The sequence below is a fragment of the Coregonus clupeaformis genome, chromosome 31, assembly GCF_020615455.1.
Source record: "Coregonus clupeaformis isolate EN_2021a chromosome 31, ASM2061545v1, whole genome shotgun sequence".
Lineage (NCBI taxonomy): Eukaryota > Metazoa > Chordata > Actinopteri > Salmoniformes > Salmonidae > Coregonus > Coregonus clupeaformis.
Genome location: NC_059222.1, coordinates 40490760 through 40513209, shown reverse-complemented (window position 1 = coordinate 40513209; position 22450 = coordinate 40490760). Strand labels below are relative to the sequence as shown.

Sequence of the window (22450 nt, the reverse complement as noted above, 5' to 3'; positions counted from 1 at the left end):
TGAAGATGCTGGAGGGAACAGGTACAAAAGTTTCTATATCCACAGTAAAACGAGTCCTATATCGGCATAACCTGAAAGGCCGCTCAGCAAGGAAGAAGCCACTGCTCCAAAACCGCCATAAAAAAGCCAGACTACGGTTTGCAACTGTACATGGGGACAAAGATCATACTTTTTGGAGAAATGTCCTCTGGTCTGATGAAACAAAAAGAGAACTGCTGGCCATAATGACCATCGTTATGGTTGGAAGACAAAGGGGAAGGCTTGTAAGCCGAAGAACACCATCCCAACTGTGAAGCACGGGGGTGGCAGCATCATGCTGTGGGGGGCCTTTGCTGCAGGAGGGACTGGTGCACTTCACAAAATAGATGGCATCATGAGGAAGGAAAATTATGTGGATATATTGAAGCAACATCTCAAGACATCAGTCAGGAAGTTAAAGCTTGGTGGCAAATGGGTCTTCCAAATGGACAATGACCCCAAGCATACTTCCAAAGTTGTGGAAAAATGGCTTAAGGACAACAAAGTCAAGGTATTGGAGTGGCCATCACAAAGCCCTGACCTCAATCCTAAATAAAATGTGTGGGCAGAACTGAAAAAGCGTGTGCAAGCAAGGAGGCCTACAAATCTGATTCAGTTACACCAGCTCTGTCAGGAGGAATGTGCCAGAATTCACCCAACTTTTTGTGGGAAACTTGTGGAAGGCTACCTGAAACGTTTGACCCAAGTTAAACAATTTAAAGGGAATGGTACCAAATACTAATTGAGTGTATGTAAACTTCTGACCCACTGGGAATGTATTGAAAGAAATGAAAGCTGAAATGAATCATTCTCTCTACTATTATTCTTTATTTCACATTCTTAAAATAAAGTGGTGATCATAACTGATCTAAAACAGGGAATTTTTACTTGGATTAAATGTCAGGAATTGTGAAAAACGGAGTTTAAATGTATTTGGCTAAGGTGTATGTAAACTTTCGACTTCAACTGTATTTGATATTTTCTTTATCTTTCATAGTTTTAAATTCTTTGTACTGAATGATAACTTCAACTGTAAGTGCCTACCACTTTTAAACACCCCTGCCACTATCACTTTAGGCCCAGGCTGTGTGCTACAAGGGTGAATGGTGGGACTTAGGGCAGACACGCCATGGAAACGTAGGCTCCCCTCTCAGGTGTGCGCTCCCTCTTCCTCTCCCTCTGTTTCCTCCTCTCCCTCTGCTTTGTCCTCTCCCTCCTCCTCTTCCTCCTCCTCTCCCTCTTCTTCTCCCTCTCCCTCCTCATGTTCCTCTCCCTCCACTTTCTCTCTCCTTCACTCTCCACTTCCTCTCTCCCTGCACTCTCCCTCTCTTTCACTCTCCACTTCCTCTCTCCCTCCACTCTTCCTCATTTTCAATCTCCTCTTCCTCTCTCCCTATAATCTCCCTCCTCTTCACTCTCCTCTTCTTCTCTCCCTCCTCTTCACTCTCCTCTTCCTCTCTCCCTCCATTCTCCTCTCACTCCGACTCCTCCCTCTTCGCTCCACATCTCTATCCCTCCAATCATCTCTAACTCCTCTTCCTCCTTGCCTTTTGCAACTGAGCCCTGACTCTCCGGATCACTTCCTTCGCTTTCACTGAACAGAGTGACAGAGGGAGAGGAGAGGAGCGACAAATAGGATACAATATATATATATTTTATTTCACCTTTATTTAACCAGGTAAGCCAGTTGAGAACAAGTTCTCATTTACAACTGCGACCTGGCCAAAAACAACAACAACACAGAGTTACATATGGAATAAACAAAATGTACAGTCAATAACACAATATAAAATATATATACAGTGTGTACAAATGTAGTAAGTTATGGAGGTAAGGCAGTAAATAGGGCATAGTGCAAAATAATTACAATTATTATTTAGTATTAACACTGGAGTGATAGATGTGCAAATAGAGATACTGGGGTGCAAATGAGCAAAATAAATAACAATGTAAATAACAATATGGGGATGAGGTAGTTGGGTGGGCTAATTACAGATGGGCTGTGTACAGGTGCAGTGATCGGTAAGCTGCTCTGACAACTGATGCTCCAGCTTCAGATATTTTTCAGTTCGTTCCAGTCATTAGCAGCAGAGAACTGGAAGGAATGGCGACCAAAGGAGGTGTTGGCTTTGGGGATGACCAGTGAGATATACCTGCTGGAACGCATACTACGGGTGGGTGTTGCTATGGTGACCAATGAGCTAAGATAAGGCAGGGATTTGCCTAGAAGGGATTTATAGATGACCTGGAGCCAGTGGGTTTGGCGACGAATACAGTGAGGGAAAAAAGTATTTGATCCCCTGCTGATTTTGTACGTTTGCCCACCGACAAAGACATTTTAATGAGGGAAATACGTTTTTTTTTTCCACTCTGCAAAACATGACTTAGTTCTTGGTGGCAAAACCCTTGTTGGCAATCACAAAGGTCAGACGTTTCTTGTAGTTGGCCACCAGGTTTGCACACATCTCAGGAGGGATTTTGTCCCACTCCTCTTTCCAGATCTTCTCTAAGTCATTAAGGTTTCGAGGCTGACGTTTGGCAACTCGAACCTTCAGCTCCCTCCACAGATTTTCTATGGGAATAAGGTCTGGAGACTGGCTAGGCCACTCCATGACCTTAATGTGCTTCTTTTTGAGCAACTCCTATGTTGCCTTGGCCGTGTGTTTTGGGTCATTGTCATGCTGGAATACCCATCCACGACCCATTTTCAATGCCCTGGCTGAAGGAAGGAGGTTCTCACCCAAGATTTGACGGTACATGGCCCCGTCCATCATCCTTTTGATGCGGTGAAGTTGTCCTGTCACCTTAGCAGAAAAACACCCCCAAAGCATAATGTTTCCACCTCCATGTTTGATGGTGGGGATGGTGTTCTTGGGGTCATAGGCAGCATTCCTCCTCCTCCAAACACGGCGAGTTGAGTTGATGCCAAAGAGCTCGAATTTGGTCTCATCTGACCACAACACTTTCACCCAGTTCTTCTCAGAATCATTCAGATGTTCATTGGCAAACTTCAGAAGGGCCTGTATATGTGCTTTCTTGAGCAGGGGGACCTTGCGGGCGCTGCAGGATTTCAGTCCTTCACGGCGTAGTGTGTTACCAATTGTTTTCTTGGTGACTATCGTCCCAGCTGCCTTGAGATCATTGACAAGATCCTCCCGTGTAGTTCTGGGCTGATTCCTCACCGTTCTCATGATCATTGCAACTCCACGAGGTGAGATCTTGCATGGAGCCCCAGGCCGAGGGAGATTGACAGTTATTTTGTGTTTCTTCCATTTGCGAATAATCGCACCAACTGTTGTCACCTTCTCACCAAGCTGCTTGGCGATGGTCTTGTAGCCCATTCCAGCCTTGTGTAGGTCTACAATCCTGTCCCTGACATCTTTGGAGAGTTCTTTGGTCTTGCCATGGTGGAGAATTTGTGTCACGGTTTCGGCCGAGGCTGCTCCTCCTCCTTGTTCGGGCAGGTTTCGGCGGTCGTCGTCCCCGGAGTACTAGCTGCCACCGATCTATGTTTCATGTTCGTTTGGTTTTGTCTTGATGTTGTACACCTGTGTCTAGTTAGTCCTCGTTAGTGTCCTATTTAGTTCTCGTTGTGTGTGTATGGTGTTGTGTGTGATTGCTCTTCTGTTTTGGTGTTCTGAGCTACGTACTTCCCTCCGTTGTTTGGAGAGCTTTTCGCACATGTTAGTGCGCCTTTTGTTTGACGCCTGTGTGCGCCTTTATTTCGCCTCCGGGCTTATTGTGCTCGCTTACTACGTGAATATTCACTAAAGTCTTTTGGACTTAGCTTCTGCGTCCTGCGCTTGATTCCTGCACCACACCCACCTTCAGCACCCCTGACAGAATCACACACCTTTTATAATGGAATCAGCAGGAGCAACAGTCACGCCTGAGTCGCTGGAGGAGCATGTCCGCGGCCAGGATGACCAGATACGACAACTGGGGACCGCTCTACAGGACGTCATCAACACCCTGCACCGTTGGGAGTCCAGAGGGGTACCCACACCTCCACCTACCCTGCCACCCCCATCGGCCGGTCCACCAGTCCCAGGTCCGGAACCCAGTGGGATTCGGCTCTCGCTCCCGAGGGCGTGTGACGGAACAGCTGCCGGGTGTCAGGGGTTCCCCCTGCAGGTGGAGCTCTACCTGGCCACTGTACACCCGGTGCCCACGGGACACGAGAGCGTTTCCGCCCTCATCTCCTGTCTCACGGGCAAGGCGTTGGAATGGGCCAACTCCGAGTGGAGGAGGATGGAAGCCACCACCATCTCCTACGCCGAGTTCTCCCGTCGCTTCAAGGCCGTGTTCGACCATCCACCTGAGGGCAAAGCGGCGGGGGAGCGTCTAGTCCACCTGAGACAGGGGAGGAGGAGCGCACAGGCGTTCGCGTTGGAGTTCCGGACTCTAGCGGCAGACGCAGGGTGGAATGAACGGGCCCTCATCGACCATTTTCGATGTAGCCTACGGGAGGACGTTCAACGTGAGTTGGCCTGCAGGGACACCAATTTCACCTTCGACCAGTTGGTCGATATGTCCATCCGTCTGGACACCCTGCTGGCCACCCGTGGACGTCCCGAGTGGGGTCCGTCCATTCCACCCTCCGGCACCTCTGAGCCGAGCCCTATGGAGCTCGGGGGTGCTGGCGCTAGAGAAAGGAAGAGGAGGAGCCCGAGGGGGCCTGTCCCCTGCACCAAGTGCGGTCGTGGAGGGCACACTGCGGCCAGGTGCTGGGGAGGGTTCCCCGAGGGAGGAGACAACAGGCCACGCACTGGGGAGCCCTCCCAGGTGAGTAGACGCCCCACTTACGCAGAGCTCTCTGTTGCGCACTTTTGTATACCTGTTTGTTTTCCACAGGTTGCACCTCATTCCCAGCATAAGGCGCTAGTAGATTCAGGCGCAGCTGGGAATTTTGTTGATCGGAAGTTTTGTTTAGATTTAGGGATCCCTCTCCTACCTGTTGACAAACCTTTTCCCGTTCATGCTTTAGATAGCCGCCCGTTGGGGTCGGGGTTGATTAGGGAAGTCACAGCGCCACTTAGGATGTGTGCGCAGGGGGTCATGAAGAGACTATACAGTTGTATCTGATCGACTCTCCTGCGTACCCGGTGGTGCTGGGAATTCCTGGTTAAGCACCCATAACCCTGCTATTTCGTGGCAACAGAGGGCTCTCAATGGGTGGTCTGCTCAGTGTGAGGGGCGATGTCTGGGTGTTTCCGTAGGGGCGACTTCGGTGGAAAGTCCAAACCAAGTGCCCGCACTGCACATTCCGCCTGAATATGGGGATTTAGCTCTCGTGTTTAGTAAAGCTAGGCGACGCAGTTGCCTCCTCATAGACAGGGGATTGTGCGATTGATCTCCAGGCAGGAGAAGCGCTCCCACGGAGCCACGTGTATCCTTTGTCTCAAGAGGAGAGAAAAGCTATGGAAACTTACATAGCCGAATCTTTGAGACAGGGATACATACGACCCTCCACTTCTCCCGCCTCCTCAAGCTTCTTTTTGTGAAGAAAAAAGATGGAGGGTTGCGCCCGTGCATCGATTACCGTGGTCTCAATCAGATTACTGTGAAATACAGTTATCCACTCCCTCTGATTGCGACCATGACGGAGTCATTGCATGGAGCGCGGTTTTTACAAAACTGGATCTCAGGAGCGCGTATAACTTGGTGCGCATTAGGGAGGGCGACGAATGGAAAACAGCGTTTAGTACCACGTCAGGTCATTTCGAGTATCTCGTCATGCCATATGGGTTGATGAATGCTCCATCAGTCTTCCAATCCTTCGTAGATGACATTTTCCGGGATATGCGGGGGCAAGGGGTGGTCGTGTACATTGATGACATTCTAGTGTACTCGTCTACCCGAGCCGAGCATATAGCCCTGGTGCGTCGTGTATTGAGGAGGCTGTTGGAGCACGACCTATATGTCAAGGCAGAAATGTCTGTTTTTCCAGGAGTCGGTCTCCTTTTTGGGTTATCGGTTGTCCGCGTCAGGGGTGAGAATGGAGGTGGATCGTGTGTCCGCTGTGCGTAATTGGCAAACCCCAACCACTGTCAAAGAGGTGCAGCAGTTCTTGGGCTTTGCGAATTACTACCGGAGGTTTATCCGGGGTTTTGGACAGGTGGCAGCTCCCATCACGTCCCTTCTGAAAGGGGGTCCGGTGCGCCTGCAGTGGTCAGCTGATGCGGACAGGGCCTTTAGGAGACTGAAGGACCTGTTTACGTCGGCTCCGGTGCTGGCGCATCCGGACCCCGCATTACCCTTTCAGGTCGAGGTGGACGCGTCTGAGGCCGGTATAGGGGCCGTACTCTCTCAACGGTCCGGCACGCCACCTAAACTCCGCCCCTGTGCATTTTACTCTAAAAAGCTCAGCCCGGCGGAGCGTAATTATGACGTCGGGGACAGGGAGCTGTTAGCTGTAGTTCAGGCCCTTAAGGTGTGGAGGCATTGGCTTGAGGGGGCTCAACACCCTTTCCTCATTTTGACTGACCATCGGAACCTGGAGTACATCCGGGCAGCGAGGAGACTGAACCCTCGCCAGGCTCGATAGAGTATGTTTCTCACCAGGTTCGTATTTAAGATCACGTACATCCCTGGGTCCCAGAATGGTAAGGCAGATGCGCTGTCCCGGCGGTATGACACGGAGGAGAGGTCCGTTGAGCCTACCCCCATACTACCGGAGTCTTGTCTTGTGGCACCGGTGGTGTGGGAGGTCGATGCCGAAATCGAGCGAGCGTTGCGTGCACGACCCCAGCCCTCCACAGTGTCCTGAGGGTCGGAAGTACGTTCCGCTCGAGATTCGGGATCGACTCATTTACTGGGCTCACACGTCACCCTCCTCTGGACATCCGGGTATTGGCCGGACAGTGCATTGACTTAGCACTAAATACTGGTGGTCCACGTTAGCCAGGGATGTGAGGGTTTATGTCTCCTCCTGCTCGGTGTGCGCCCAGTGTAAGGCGCCCAGACACCTGCCCAGGGGTGAAGTTACAACCCCTGCCCGTTCCATAACGACCATGGTCCCACCTCTCGGTGGATTTTGTGACAGACCTTCCCCTCTCTCAGGGGAATACCACCATCCTGGTCGTTGTGGACCGGTTCTCTAAGGCCTGTCGTCTTCTCCCTATGTCGGGTCTTCCTACTGCCCTACAAACCGCAGAGGCCCTATTTACCCACGTCTTCCGGCATTATGGGGTACCCGAGGATATAGTGTCTGATCGAGGCCCCCAGTTTACCTCCCGAGTATGGAGAGCGTTCATGGAGCGTTTGGGGGTCTCGGTGAGCCTTACCTCAGGGTACCACCCGGAGAGTAACGGGCAGGTAGAACGAGTCAACCAGGATGTGGGTAGGTTTCTGAGGTCGTATTGCCAGGACCGGCCTGAGGAGTGGGCTCGGTACATTCCCTGGGCCGAGATGGCCCAGAACTCTCTCCGCCACTCCTCTACCAACCTCACCCCCTTTCAATGTGTGTTAGGTTACCAGCCGGTTCTGGCACCTTGGCAGCAGAGCCAGATCGAGGCCCCTGCGGTGGATGATTGGATGAGGCGCTCGGAGGAGACGTGGAACGCTGCACACGTCCACCTGCAACGGGCCATCCGTCGTCACAAGGCGAGCGCCGATCTCCACCGCAGTGAGGGGCCGGTGTACGCACCCGGAGATCGAGTCTGGCTCTCTATCAGAAACCTACCCCTCCGCCTGCCCTGCCGGAAGCTGGGTCGGCGGTTTGTGGGGCCTTTTAAAGTCCTGAGAAGATTGAACGAGGTGTGTTATAGGTTACATCTGCCTGTTGAATATTAGAATATGAACCCCTCGTTCCATGTGTCTCTTCTCAGGCCGGTGGTAGCTGGTCCACTCCAGGAAGGTGAGATAGGAGAGACTCCTCCGCCCCCACTGGACATCGAGGGGGCTCCGGCGTACACCGTTCGGTCCATCTTGGACTTAAGACGCCGCATGGGGGGTCTCCAGTATCTCGTGGAGTGGGAGGGGTACGGCCCGGAGGAGCGGTGCTGGGTGCCGCGGAGGGACATCCTAGACCCATCTCTCCTGTCGGAGTTCCACCGGGACCATCAAACAAGCCCTGCTCCGCGCCCTCCTGGTCGTCCCTGAGGCCGGGGTCGGCGCACGGCTGGAGCCGCGCGTCAAGGGGGGGGTACTGTCACGGTTTCGGCCGAGGCTGCTCCTCCTCCTTGTTCGGGCAGGTTTCGGCGGTCGTCGTCCCCGGAGTACTAGCTGCCACTGATCTATGTTTCATGTTCGTTTGGTTTTGTCTTGATGTTGTACACCTGTGTCTAGTTAGTCCTCGTTAGTGTCCTATTTAGTTCTCGTTGTGTGTGTATGGTGTTGTGTGTGATTGCTCTTCTGTTTTGGTGTTCTGAGCTACGTACTTCCCTCCGTTGTTTGGAGAGCTTTTCGCACATGTTAGTGCGCCTTTTGTTTGACGCCTGTGTGCGCCTTTATTTCGCCTCCGGGCTTATTGTGCTCGCTTACTACGTGAATATTCACTAAAGTCTTTTGGACTTAGCTTCTGCGTCCTGCGCTTGATTCCTGCACCACACCCACCTTCAGCACCCCTGACAGTTTGGAATCTGATTGATTGCTTCTGTGGACAGGTGTCTTTTATACAGGTAACAAGCTGAGATTAGGAGCTCCCTTTAAGAGTGTGCTCCCAATCTCAGCTCGTTACCTGTATAAAATACACCTGGGAGCCAGACATCTTTCTGATTGAGAGGGGGTCAAATACTTATTTCCCTCATTAAAATGCAAATAAATGTACAGTGGGGAGAACAAGTATTTGATACACTGCCGATTTTGCAGGTTTTCCTACTTACAAAGCATGTAGAGGTCTGTAATTTGTATCATAGGTACACTTCAACTGTGAGAGACGAAAATCCAGAAAATCACATTGTATGATTTTTAAGTAATTAATTTGCATTTTATTGCATGACATAAGTATTTGATCACCTACCAACCAGTAAGAATTCCGTCTCTCACATACCTGTTAGTTTTTCTTTAAGAAGCCCTCCTGTTCTCCACTCATTACCTGTATTAACTGCACCTGTTTGAACTTGTTACCTGTATAAAAGACACCTGTCCACACATTCAAGCAAACAGACTCCAACCTCTCCACAATGGCCAAGACCAGAGAGCTGTGTAAGGACATCAGGGATAAAATTGTAGACCTGCACAAGGCTGGGATGGGCTACAGGACAATAGGCAAGCAGCTTGGTGAGAAGGCAACAACTGTTGGCGCAATTATTAGAAAATGGAAGGAGTTCAAGATGACGGTCAATCACCCTTGGTCTGGGGCTCCATGCAAGATCTCACCTCGTGGGGCATCAATGATCATGAGGAAGGTGAGGGATCAGCCCAGAACTACACGGCAGGACCTGGTCAATGACCTGAAGAGAGCTGGGACCACAGTTTCAAAGAAAACCATTAGTAACACACTACGCCGTCATGGATTAAAATCCTGCAGCGCACGCAAGGTCCCCCTGCTCAAGCTAGCGCATGTCCAGGCCCATCTGAAGTTTGCCAATGACCATCTGGATGATCCAGAGGAGGAATGGGAGAAGGTCATGTGGTCTGATGAGACAAAAATAGAGCTTTTTGGTCTAAACTCCACTCACCGTGTTTGGAGGAAGAAGAAGGATGAGTACAACCCCAAGAACACCATCCCAACCGTGAAGCATGGCGGTGGAAACATCATTCTTTGGGGATGCTTTTCTGCAAAGGGGACAGGACGACTGCACCGTATTGAGGGGAGGATGGATGGGGCCATGTATCGCGAGATCTTGGACAACAACCTCCTTCCCTCAGTAAGAGCATTGAAGGTGGCTGGGTCTTCCAGCATGACAACGACCCGAAACACACAGCCAGGGCAACTAAGGAGTGGCTCCGTAAGAAGCATCTCAAGGTCCTGGAGTGGCCTAGCCAATCTCCAGACCTGAACCCAATAGAAAATCTTTGGAGGGAGCTGAAAGTCCGTATTGCCCAGCGACAGCCCCGAAACCTGTAGGATCTGGAGAAGGTCTGTATGGAGGAGTGGGCCAAAATCCCTGCTGCAGTGTGTGCAAACCTGGTCAAGACCTACAGGAAACGTATGATCTCTGTAATTGCAAACAAAGGTTTCTGTACCAAATAATAAGTTCTGCTTTTCTGATGGATCAAATACTTATGTCATGCAATAAAATGCAAATTAATTACTTAAAAATCATACAATGTGATTTTCTGGATTTTTGTTTTAGATTCCGTCTCTCACAGTTGAAGTGTACCTATGATAAAAATTACAGACCTCTACATGCTTTGTAAGTAGGAAAACCTGCAAAATCGGCAGTGTATCAAATACTTGTTCTCCCCACTGTATAACATTTTTGACATGCATTTTTCTGGATTTTTTTGTTGTTATTCTGTCTCTCACTGTTCAAATAAACCTACCATTAAAATGATAGACTGATCATTTCTTTGTCAGTGGGCAAACGTACAAAATCAGCAGGGGATCAAATACTTTTTTCCCGCACTGTATGTAGTGAGGGCCAGCCAACGAGAGCGTATAGGTCACAATGGTGGGTAGTATATGGGGCTTTGGTGACAAAACGGATGGCACTGTGATAGACTACATCCAAATTGCTGAGTAGAGTGTTGGAAGCTATTTTGTAAATGACATCGCCAAAGTCAAGGATCTGTAGGATAGTCAGTTTTACGAGGGCATGTTTAGAAGCAAGAGTGAAGGAGGCTTTGTTGCGAAATAGGAAGCCGATTCTAGATTTCACTTTGCATTGGAGATGCCTAATGTGAGTCTGGAAGGAGAGTTTACAGTCTAACCAGACACCTAGGTATTTGTAGTTGTCCACATATTCTACGTCAGAGCCGCCGAAAGTAGTGATTCTAGTCAGGCAGGCGGGTGCAAGCAGCGTTCGATTGAAGAGCATGCAGTTAGTTTTATAAGCGTTTAAAAGCAGTATGAAAACATGTATGCACTCACTAACTCTAAGTCGCTCTGGATAAGAGTGTCTGCTAAATGACTAAAATGTAAATGTAAATGTTTAAGAGCAGTTGGAGGCCATGGAAGGAGTGTTGTATGGCATTGAAGCTCGTTTGGAGGTTTGTTAACTCAGTGTCCAATGAAGGGCCAGATATATACAAAATGGTGTTGTCTGCGTAGAGGTGGATCTGAGAGTCACCAGCAGCAAGAGCGACATCATTGATATACAAAGAGAATAGAGTCGGCCCGAGAATTGAACCCTGTGGCACCCCCATAGAGACTGCCAGAGGTCCAGACAACAGGCCCTACGATTTGACACATTGAACTCTATCTGAGAAGTAGTTGGTGAACCAGGCTAGACAGTCATTTGAGAAATCAAGGCTATTTAGTCTGCCAATAAGAATGCGGTGATTGACAAAGTCAAAAGCCTTGGCCAGGTCAATGAATACGGCTGCACAGTACAGTCTTTTATCGATCACGGTTATTATATCGTTTAGGACCTTGAGCATGGCTGAGGTACACCCATGACCAGCTCGGAAACCAGATTGCATAGCGGAGAAGGTACGGTGGGATTCTAAATTGTTGGTGATCTGTTTGTTAACTTGGCTTTCAAATACTTTCGAAAGGCAGGGCAGGATAGATATAGGTCTGTAACAGTTTGGATCTAGAGTGTCACCCCCTTTGAAGAGGGGGATGACCGCGGCAGCTTTCCAATCTCTGGGGATCTCAGACGATACGAAAGAGAGGTTAAACAGGCTGGTGATAGGGGTTGCGACAATTTCGGCGGCTAATTTTAGAAAGAAAGGGTCCAGATTGTTTAGCCCAGCTGATTTGTAGGGGTCCATATTTTGCAGCTGAAGGAGAAGCAGGGGGGGGGGGGCATGGGCAAGTTGCAGCGGAGGGTGCAGAGCTGGTGGCCGGGGTAGGGGTAGCCAGGTGGAAACCATGGCCAGCCGTAGCAAAATGCTTGTTGAAATTTTCGATTACCGTAGATTTATCGGTAGTGACAGTGTTTCCTAGCCTCTGGGAGGAGGTGGGAGGAGGTGCTCTTATTCTCCATGGACTTTACAGTGTCCCAAACATTTTTGGAGTTAGTGCTACAGGATGCAAATTTCTGTTTGAAAAAGTTAGCCTTTGCTTTCCTAACTGATTGTGTATATTGGTTCCTGATTTCCCTGAAAAGTTGCATATCGCGGGGGCTGTTCGATGCCAATGCCATTCGCCACGGGATGTTTTTGTGCTGGTCAAGGGCAGTCAAGTCTGGGGTGAACCAGGGGCTATATCTGTTCTTAGTTCTGAATATTTTGAATGGGGCGTGCTTATTTAAGATGGAGAGGAAAGCACTTTTAAAGAACAACCAGGCATCCTCTACTGACGGAATGAGGTCAATATCCATCCAGGATACCCGGGCCAGGTCAATTAGAAAGGCCTGCTCGCTGAAGTGTTTTAGGGAGCGTTTGACAGTTATGAGGGGTGGTCGTTTGACCGCGGACCCATTATGGACGCAGGCAATGAAGCAGTGATCGCTGAGATCCAGGTTGAAGACAGCGGAGGTGTATTTAGAGGGTAAATTAGTCAGGATGATATCTATGAGGGTGCCCATGTTAACGGATTTAGGGTTGTACCTGGTAGGTTCCTTGATAATTTGTGTGAGATTGAGGGCATCTAGTTTAGATTGTAGGACGGCCGGGGTGTTAAGCATATCCCAGTTTAGGTCACCAAGCAATACAAACTCTGAGGATAGATGGGGGCAATCAATTCACATATGGTGTTCAGGGCACAGCTGGGGACTGAGGGGGGTCTGTAGCAAGCGGCAACAGTGAGAGACTTATTTCTGGAAAGGTGGATTTTTAGAAGTAGAAGCTCAAACTGTTTGGGCACAGACCTGGATAGTATGATAGATCTCAACAGTAGATTGCAACTACGCCCCCTTTGGCAGTTCTATCTAGACTGTAGTAGTCAGGAACATAATCTCTCTCTCTCCCTCTCACACTGTCTCTCTCTTCCTTCCACTCTTTCTTTTTCTCAACCATACACATACTCTCTTCCTAATAAGGGGTTTCCATAATACATGCCTCCCATTCACACACATACTCTCTCTCTCTCTCGCTCGCTCTCGCTCTCGCTCTCTCTCTCTCTCTCTCTCTCTCTCTCTCTCTCTCTCTCTGTCTCTCTCTCTCTCTCTCTCTCTCTCTCTCCTCCAATCAACTCTTGCTTTCTTGCCTGACAGACTAACTACAGAGTTCGCCATATTAGCTGATTAGTTACGAAGCTGGGACAGTTTCCAAGTGAATTGCATCGATAGAAACAGGACAAAACAAGCAAGTTGTTAGCTGGCTATGTAAACAAATATCCAACTCATCATATGAGCTCCACTGCGTGGGCATCTACTACCCTAATGTGCCATCTAAGCTGTCAAATAGTAGGAAAACGTGGCAAGGTATAGCCTATGAACATCTGCACCTAGCAAACATGACACACCGTAACCTAAGCCCAACAGTTAAACACAAATGACTCCAGCTTTCATTTCGCTGGCTAGTTAGCTGGTTGTCTGTATGGCTAGCTAGTGAAAGTGACAGCTGAGGTTGACGCTTCGTGAGCGCTGCCCAAATTTACCACTAAGCACAACTTTTCTTGCCTGACAGACTAACTAGTTAGCTAGCTAGCTATAGCAAGCAGCTTGGGCCGTTTCCATGTGAATTACATCAGTAGAAACAAGACAAAATAACCAATTTGTTAGCTAACTATATACAGCTAAACACTGCAACTATTTCCATGAGACAGAGAGCAATCATTTGTGCTCCACCGTTCATGTGCTCGCCTGTACCAACCAAGTTATCGTGACATGACAGGATTTGCTAATCTGTGAGCTATTCCCCAAATTTCACAGCATCAAACATCAACACCAAACATATATCTGCTGTTTACTTATTTCACTCAACCTCGACATCATCGCTTTTCCAAGTGCAAGGACGTGTGGGAATCAATATCACCAACCAACATAGAAAAAGCCTCTTTCACATTGAAAAGGCACGTCTGCTTCGGCGCTGTCATTTTGAGTAATGAAGTAATTTTTGTTGTTTTTGAAAAGTCAATTTACAGTATACCCTGTTTCCGGATTCTGGTTGATGACAACAGGTTGTTAGCAAGTTAATTTTGTGATATTGACACAGATATTATTGTTAGAAAAACAAGGCTGTTTGCGGCCACTGAAGTAATTTAAAGAAAGGCTGTCGACGGCTACTATGGGTTCTAGCCAGAGGGAGGGTATTTCCTTGCTCCCCATGTCACGGCAAAAATCATAGTGTTTGAAAATCTCAGTTTTTAGAATGTTTTAACTTTTTATTAATTTGTTTCTACAAAACGTAGAAATGCGCCGTTTTCACGTATGTATACACTGGTATTGTGCTGGAAAAGTGGTGGAATTGCCCTTTAACATACTTAGCTTTAATTCCCCTTAGTACTGTAACTCAGTGCCCTTATAGTGATTTGTGATTCAGTTTACTCCTGCAGCTACTCCCATCTGCCCTCACACCCAGACATATTCACTAGCATGTGTGTGTGTTCATCAGTGTGTGTGTGTGTGTTCATCAGTGTGTGTGTGTGTGTGTGTGTGTGTTATGTGTGTGTGAGGCTCTTTCCAACTGTCGATGATTAACTGTGGGCCAGAGAACGATTGTTTACACACAGACACACAGACACAGACACACACACTTGCAGCGGGTTACAAAAAGGCGATTAAGGACCCCAGGGGATACAGAGTGATAAATACTGTGTTGTGAGAGGCTGTTAAAAACACTGAGAGAGGGAGAGGGGGGGAGAGAGAGACTTAGAGACAGAGAGAGAGGGAGAGCGAGAGAGCGAGAAAGCAAGAGAGAGAGAGAGAGAGAGAGAGAGAGAGAGAGAGAGAGAGAGAGAGAGAGAGAGAGAGAGAGAGAGAGAAAGAAAGATGGCGAGAGAAAGAGAGAGAGAGAGAGAGAGAGAGAGAGAGAGAGAGAGAGCAAAAGAAAGAGCGAGAGAGAGACGGGGGAGAAAGAGAGAGACAGCGAGAGAGAGAGAGAGAGAGAGAGAGAGAGAGAGAGAGAGGGGGAGGGGGGAGAGTGAGACATAGAGACAGAGAGAGAGAGGGTGGGATAGAGCGAGAGAGAGAGAGAGAGAGAGAGAGAGAGAGAGAAATACTTTTTCATGTTAATTTTTAGGGTAGGTGTGTGTGTCTATGTCTGTATCTTTCTCCAACCAAAACATTGGGACTGGGGCTGTGCCTTGTGGCAGTGCCATATGCCCACTGCCTCCTGCCACAAAACCATAGGACCAGGCCAACTGCGGTAAACTAAGTGAGTGGGGAGGTAATGCACACACAAACGTACGCAGGCACACACGCACACACACAGTCCCTCTGGTGTTGACTCGGACTGGGCCTAGACATGCCAGGGAACTGACAGCAGGCTAAAACCAGGCCAACATACCACAACCAACTGTGTGTGTGTGTGTGTGTGTGTGTGTGTGTGTATGCCAGAGCACTCTCAGATTGATGGAATGTTAGAAGGGGACAGGAGAAGAGAAGAGTGCCCAGATGATGCTATTCTAGATAAACTGGACTGACATGACGAGAGAATGCTTCTGGTGGTTCTATGGTGATTCTAAATTCCCATTCCAAATCCTCATTCTCAATTCTCATTCTAAATTCTCATTTCAAATTCTCATTCTATGTTCTCATTCTAAATTCCCTCTCCACTGAATAGTTATAAACTGAGTGAATATCATCTAGGTCAACCTCTTGGTAGCCTACAGTATGTGTAGGCTAATTTTTATTTCCCATGTAGAAACCAATATTTAAACCGTGTTTGATACCTATTATCTGTTCCTGCCGACTGGAGATTATCGTTCCGTCTTTATCAAACTAAAACCAAAGCTCTTCAAGCTATTTGTTTTGAATGATGCGTACATTTCCCGCAGGTGAGTGCCTTTCTCCAACGTTAAATCTTCCAAACTGGTGAAGAGGAATAGGGGAATAGAAAGCTCCTGTTTCTCCAGCCCGGTGTAATTGAGTTGTTGTGGTTGGTTCTACATTTCGCAGAAGGTAACGACCGGCACTCCTTTCTCCGGTGCAGATGCTCTCCCCTCTCCGCAGCGCCGCTCTCCGCTAGCTAGCTATTTATCATCTCCTGTTCAATAATTAATCCCAACCGGAGTGCATGCAGTTCAGACAAGAAAAGAGGAGGAGGAAAGGAAAGGAAAAACATAGTTGTTGTTGTTTTTCTTAAGAGACAATGCAGTGGTTCAAACTCACCTGATTTAGTTCAATTCCTTTTTTCAAAAGTGTGTGTGTGTGTGTGTGTGTGTGTGTGTGTGTGTGTGTGTGTGTGTGTGTGTGTGTGTGTGTGTGTGTGTGTGTGTGTGTGTGTGAACTACTACGTACTAGCGCCCTACCCGTGGTAGCAAGGCTAGGGTCATAAAGCAGCCATATGATGTGGGAGTGTCCTGCAGTTAAATGCTTCTGGGGCAAAGTTACAACATTTATTTTGAATTTTATTAATTTAAATAGTCAATGCTTTGCATCTATTAAGTTACTTAACGATGAATCTCTCAATCAATCAGAGACGATTACTGCTGCAAAACATTTTTTGGCTCTTAGATGGCAATCACCTCACTCTCTCCCAATTCACCAATGGATACAGTTACTATTAGAAGTTATAACATTAGAATTGTCGACAGCGAGAATGAACGGTGCTAGTCAAGGAATAATTGAGGCCTGGACAAATATACTTCACTCTGTAAAGAACAATCTCAGATAAAACATTAAGTTTAGGCACTCATTCCAAATGGTTAAGGTAAAGGTTAAGGTTTGGGATAGGGTTAAAACATTACGTTTAGGCACTCAGTCCAAATGGTTAATTTAAGGGTTAAGGTTTGGGATAGGGTTAAAACATTACGTTTAGGCACTCAGTCCAAATGGTTAATGTAAAGGTTAAGGTTTGGGATAGGGTTAAAACATTACGTTTAGGCACTCAGTCCAAATGGTTAATGTAAAGGTTAAGGTTTGGGATAGGGTTAAAACCATTTTTATTTTTTTTACTGTGTCCACAACTGGGATCAAACACACAACCTTCTGATCCAGATTCATGTTTTACTCCCGTCCACCACCCTGTCCACAACACCTTAGCAAAACCCAAGTCTACTTGATGGTAATAGCGCTCACCGTTGCCCCTAGTGGACGGTTTTGAAGGCATTTCCCAACGTCCTCAGGACATGGATAGACGTCCAATTTCGAGGTCAGTCTTGAACGACCTGGCTAGCCGTACCACTGTAAAGTGAGTGTGTTTACGCACGTGCTCCTGTATGTGCAGCTGAACTGCTGGCCCAACCGTAAACCACATGTGGTACTACGGCCTGGGAAAGCACAAGTGACATTTTAATGGTCCTGGTTTTACTATGGCTGTCTCCCAAATGGCACCCTATCCCCTATACAGTCCACTACTTTTAACCAGAACCCTATGGGCACTATGTAGGGAATAGGGTGTCATTTGGGACGCATCCTTAGGCGTTTTAATAATAGAGGCAATGTTCACGACCACTGCCAAGAGGTAGAGAGAGAGCGAATGCATTGTTGATATTTTCCAGACTCTCTCTGATTCAGAGGGGTTAGGTTAAATGCGGAAGACACATTTCGGTCGAATGCATTTAGTCGTGAAAATGACTAGGTTTTTCCTTCCAATCTCTCTCCATCTACAGTTTGTGAGCCCTGAACTCTCCAATAACTCCGTCCAGGATTTTTGCTGTTTATGAACTCTGTCCACATCGCTCTCTCTGTTTGTCTCTCTCTCTCTCTATCTCTCTCTCACTCTCTCTCTCTCTCTCTCTCTCTCTCTCTCTCTCTCTCTCTCTCTCTCTCTCTCTCTCTCTCTCTCTCTCTCTCTCTCTCTCTCTCTCTCTCTCTCTCTCTCTATGTCTCTCTCTCTGTCTCTCTCTCTCTCTCTCTCTCTGTCTATGTCTCTCTCTCTCTGTCTATGTCTCTCTCTCTCTTTCTCCGTCTCTCTCTCTGTCTCTCGCTCTCTGTCTATGTCTCTCTCTCTCTCTCTGTCTCTTTCTCTGTCTATGTCTCTCTCTCTCTCTCTCTCTCTCTCTCTCTGTCTCTGTCTCTGTCTCTTTCTCTCTGTCTATGTCTCTCTCTCTGTGTCTCTGTCTCTGTCTCTGTCTCTGTCTCTGTCTCTCTCTCTCTCTCTCTCTCTCTCTCTCTCTCTCTCTCTCTCTCTCTCTCTCTCTCTCTCTCTCTCTCTCTCTCTCTCTCTCTCTTTCTGTCTCTGTCTCTGTCTCTGTCTCTCTCGCTCTATGGTCCTCTGTAGCTCAATTGGTAGAGCATGGCGCTTGTAACACCAGGGTAGTGGGTTCAATCCCTGAGACCACCCATACGTAAAAATGTATGCGCACATGACTGTAAGTCGCTTTGGATAAAAGCGTCTGCTAAATGGCATATTATTATATTATTATCTGTCTCTCTCTCTGTCTATGTCTCTCTCTCTCTCTCTGTCTATGTCTCTCTCTCTCTCTGTCTGTCTCTCTCGGTCTCTATCTCTCTGTCAATTCAATTTCAGTTTCAATTTAAGGGCTTTATTGTCATGGGAAACATAGGTTAACATTGCCAAAGCAAGTTAAGTAGATAATGAACAAAAGTGAAATAAACAATAAAAATTAACAGTAAACATTACAGTCAGAAGTTCCAAAAGAATAAAGACATTTCAAATGTCATATTATGTATATATACAGTGTTGTAACAATGTGCAAATAGTTCAAGTACAAATGGGAAAATAAATAAACATAAATATGGGTTGTATTTACAATGGTGTTTGTTCTTCACTGGTGTCCCTTTTCTTGTGGCAACAGGTCACAAATCTTGCTGCTGTGATGGTACACTGTGGACTTTCACCCAGTAGAAAGGAAGTTTATCAAAATTGGGTTTGTTTTCGAATTCTTTCTGGATCTGTGTAATCTGAAGGAAATATGTGTCTCTAATATGGTCATATATTTGGCAGGAAGTTAGAAAGTGCAGCTCAGTTTCCACCTCATTTTGTGGGCAGTGTGCACATATCCTGTATTCTCTTGAGAGCCAGGTCTGCCTACGGCAGCCTTTCTCAATAGCAAGGCTATGCTCAATGAGTCTGTACATAGTCAAAGCTTTCCTTAAGTTTGGGTCAGTCACAATGGTCAGGTATTCTGCCATTGTGTACTCTCTGTTTCAGGCCAAATAGAATTCTAGTTTGCTCCGTTTTTGTAAATTATTTCCAATGTGTCAAGTAATTCTCTTTTTGTTTTCTCATGACTTGGTTGGGTCTAATTGTGTTGTTGTCCTTGGGCTCTGTGGGGTCTGTTTGTGTTTGTGAACAGAGCCCCAGGACCAGCTTGCTTAGGGGACTCTTCTCCAAGTTCATCTCTCTGTAGGTGATGGCTTTGTTATGGAAGGTTTGGGAATTGCTTCCTTTTAAGTGGTAATAGAATTTAACGGCTCTTTTCTGGATTTTGATAATTAGTGGGTATCGGCCTAATTCTGCTCTGCATGCATTATTTGATGTTTTTCGTTGTACACTGAGGATATTTTTGCAGAATTCTGCATGCAGGGTCTCAATTTGGTGTTTGTCCCATTTTGTGAATTCTAGGTTGGTGATTGGACCCCAGACCTCATAATCATGAAGGGCAGTGGGTTCTAAAACTGATTCAAGTATTTTTAGCCAGATCCTAATTGGTATGGCGAATTTATGTTCCTTTTGATGGCATAGAAGGCCCTTCTTGCCTTGTCTCTCAGATCGTTCACAGCTTTGTGGAAGTTACCTGTGGCGCTGATGTTTAGCCCGAGGTATGTATAGTTTTTTGTGTGCTCTAGGGCAACGGTGTCTAGATGGAATTTGTATTTGTGGTCCTGGCAACTGGACCTTTTTTGGAACACGATTATTTTTGTCTTACTGAGATTTACTGTCAGGGCCCAGGTCTGACAGAATCTGTGCAGAAGGTCTAGGTGCTGCTGTAGGTCCTCCTTGGTTTGTGACAGAAGCACCAGATCATCAGCAAACAGCAGAAATTTGACTTCATTCCAGTAGGGTGAGGCCAGGTACTGCAGATTGTTCTAGTGCCCTCGTCAATTCGTTGATATATATGTTGAAGAGGGTGTGGCTTATACTGCGCCCTGTCTCACCCCACGGTCTACAGTACTACTGCCAAGAGATGAGCTATAGGTGTACCTACCATAGGAATCCCCTTGAAGCCTACCATTGACTATGTACATACCCAGCGTGCGACAGAGCTGCAGGAGTTGTGACCCGTTTTTGTTGGTTATGTTGTCGTAGTTGTGCCTAGGGGGGCATATGGGGGAGGGAATGCTGTCACCTCCCTGTAGGTGTTTGTCCCCCTGTGTGCTGATGGTGTCAGGTTCTTGTCCAGTTCTGGCATTTAGGTCACCACAGACTAGGACATGTCCCTGGGTCTGGAAATTATTGATTTCTCCCTCCAGGATGGAGAAGCTGTCTTTATTAAAGTATGGGGATTCTAGTGGGGTGATATAGGTAGCACACAGGAGGACATTTCTTTCTCTGTTGAGATAATTTCCATTTGAATTTCTAGCCAAATGTAAAATGTTCCTGTTTTGACTAATGTAATAGAGTGAGTTAGGTCTGCTCTATATCAAATTAGCATACCCCCTGAGGCCCTTCCCTGTTTCACACCTGGTAGTTTGATGGATGGGACTACCAGCTCTCTGTAACCTAGAGGGCAACCAGTGGGTCCATCTCCTCTATACCATGTTTCTTGTAGGATGACAATGTCTGTATTTCCGATTTCTTTGGTGAAGTCCAGGTTCCTGCTCTTTAGGCCAAAGGCAGATGAAAGGCCTTGGATATTCCAGGATGAGAGAGTCCCGCAGGTCTGGGAGAGTGTCTCGTTGGTCTGGGCGGGGTGTCTGTTGATTTGTTGCTCCTGTGTGAGGTGTTGGGTCTGCGGTTGAGGGCGATATCCTTTAGGGTCCGGGTGAAGGTGGGCACTGCTGCCTTGTATAGGTGGACCTGGTCAAGCCCAGGGTGGAGTGGTGGGCCAGGTAGACATTTGGTTTTGAGGCACAGTCACAGGAAATACTTGCGTTTACCCGTTATATGGTAGAAGGGTGGAAGTCGTCATGGTAGCAGGGTGGAGATAACCACTTGTGCGTTGGGGAAAGTAGAAGAAGCTTTTTCTATCACTACCTTGAGTGCTGTGGCCACACTTTCCTGCTGTGTTCTCAGGTCGTGTGTGCCTGTGTGTATTATTATGTGGCTGGGTGATCCTAGTTGGTCCTCAGACAGAAGGTCTATACACTGTGTGTTTAGACACTGTGTGTTTGGGAAAACGTTTATTTTCTTGTATGTATTTCCCATTTGAGTCCATAAGGAGTACATTCTGTGGCTTGTGTATGTCATCAGTGGGTGTGGGGGGGTCGTCAGGAGGTCTATCAGGGTGGCTGACATGGGGGGTGCTCAGAGGGGTTGGAATCCCCTGGGCTTGGGGTTCTTTATTTATTTTTCCGGCTGTGATGTCGAGGCTATGGTCAGGGTCTAGGGTGTACTGTTCTGCTGCAGTAGCCAGACTTTGATTAGGATCTGAGGTGGGCTGTTCTGCTGGTTTCTCTGCGGGTGTCCAGCTCTCTATCGGGTTGTTCTCTGTCACCCGTCATCGTTCTCACCTTCTCCTCCAGCTCTCTGATTCTCTCCTCAGGTGCTCTGTTCTTCTCCTGCTCCTGCTCTTTCTCCTGTTGATGTTGTCTCACCACAGTCCAGAGTGCAGATATGTCTCTCTCCACCTCCATCTATTCAGGTCTAGTTAAGGGGGTGTTGTTGTGCTGGACTGTTGTCAAATCAAATCAAATCAAATCAAATCAAATTTTATTGGTCACATGCGCCGAATACAACAGGTGCAGACATTACAGTGAAATGCTTACTTACAGCCCTTAACCAACAGTGCATTTATTTTAAACAAAAAAAGTTAAAATAAAACAACAACAAAAAAAAGTGTTGAGAAAAAAAAGAGCAGAAGTAAAATAAAGTGACAGTAGGGAGGCTATATATACAGGGGGGTACCGTTGCAGAGTCAATGTGCGGTGGCACCGACTAGTTGAGGTAGTTGAGGTAATATCTACATGTGGGTAGAGTTAAAGTGACTATGCATAAATACTTAACCGAGTAGCAGCAGCGTAAAAAGGATGGGGTGGGGGGGCAGTGCAAATAGTCCGGGTAGCCATGATTAGCTGTTCAGGAGTCTTATGGCTTGGGAGTAGAAGCTGTTGAGAAGTCTTTTGGACCTAGACTTGGCACTCCGGTACCGCTTGCCGTGCGGTAGCAGAGAGAACAGTCTATGACTATGGTGGCTGGAGTCTTTGACAATTTTGAGGGCCTTCCTCTGACACCGCCTGGTATAGAGGTCCTGGATGGCAGGAAGCTT

The 22450-nt window shown here is 47.4% G+C and overlaps 1 protein-coding gene across 2 annotated transcripts in view; it reads left to right on the top strand.

Moving 5' to 3' along the window:
* Window positions 1-22450, top strand: part of LOC121547728 (RNA binding protein fox-1 homolog 3-like) — an 861621-nt gene that overhangs the window by 560512 nt on the left and 278659 nt on the right. The gene's annotated exons all lie outside the window — the stretch shown is intronic.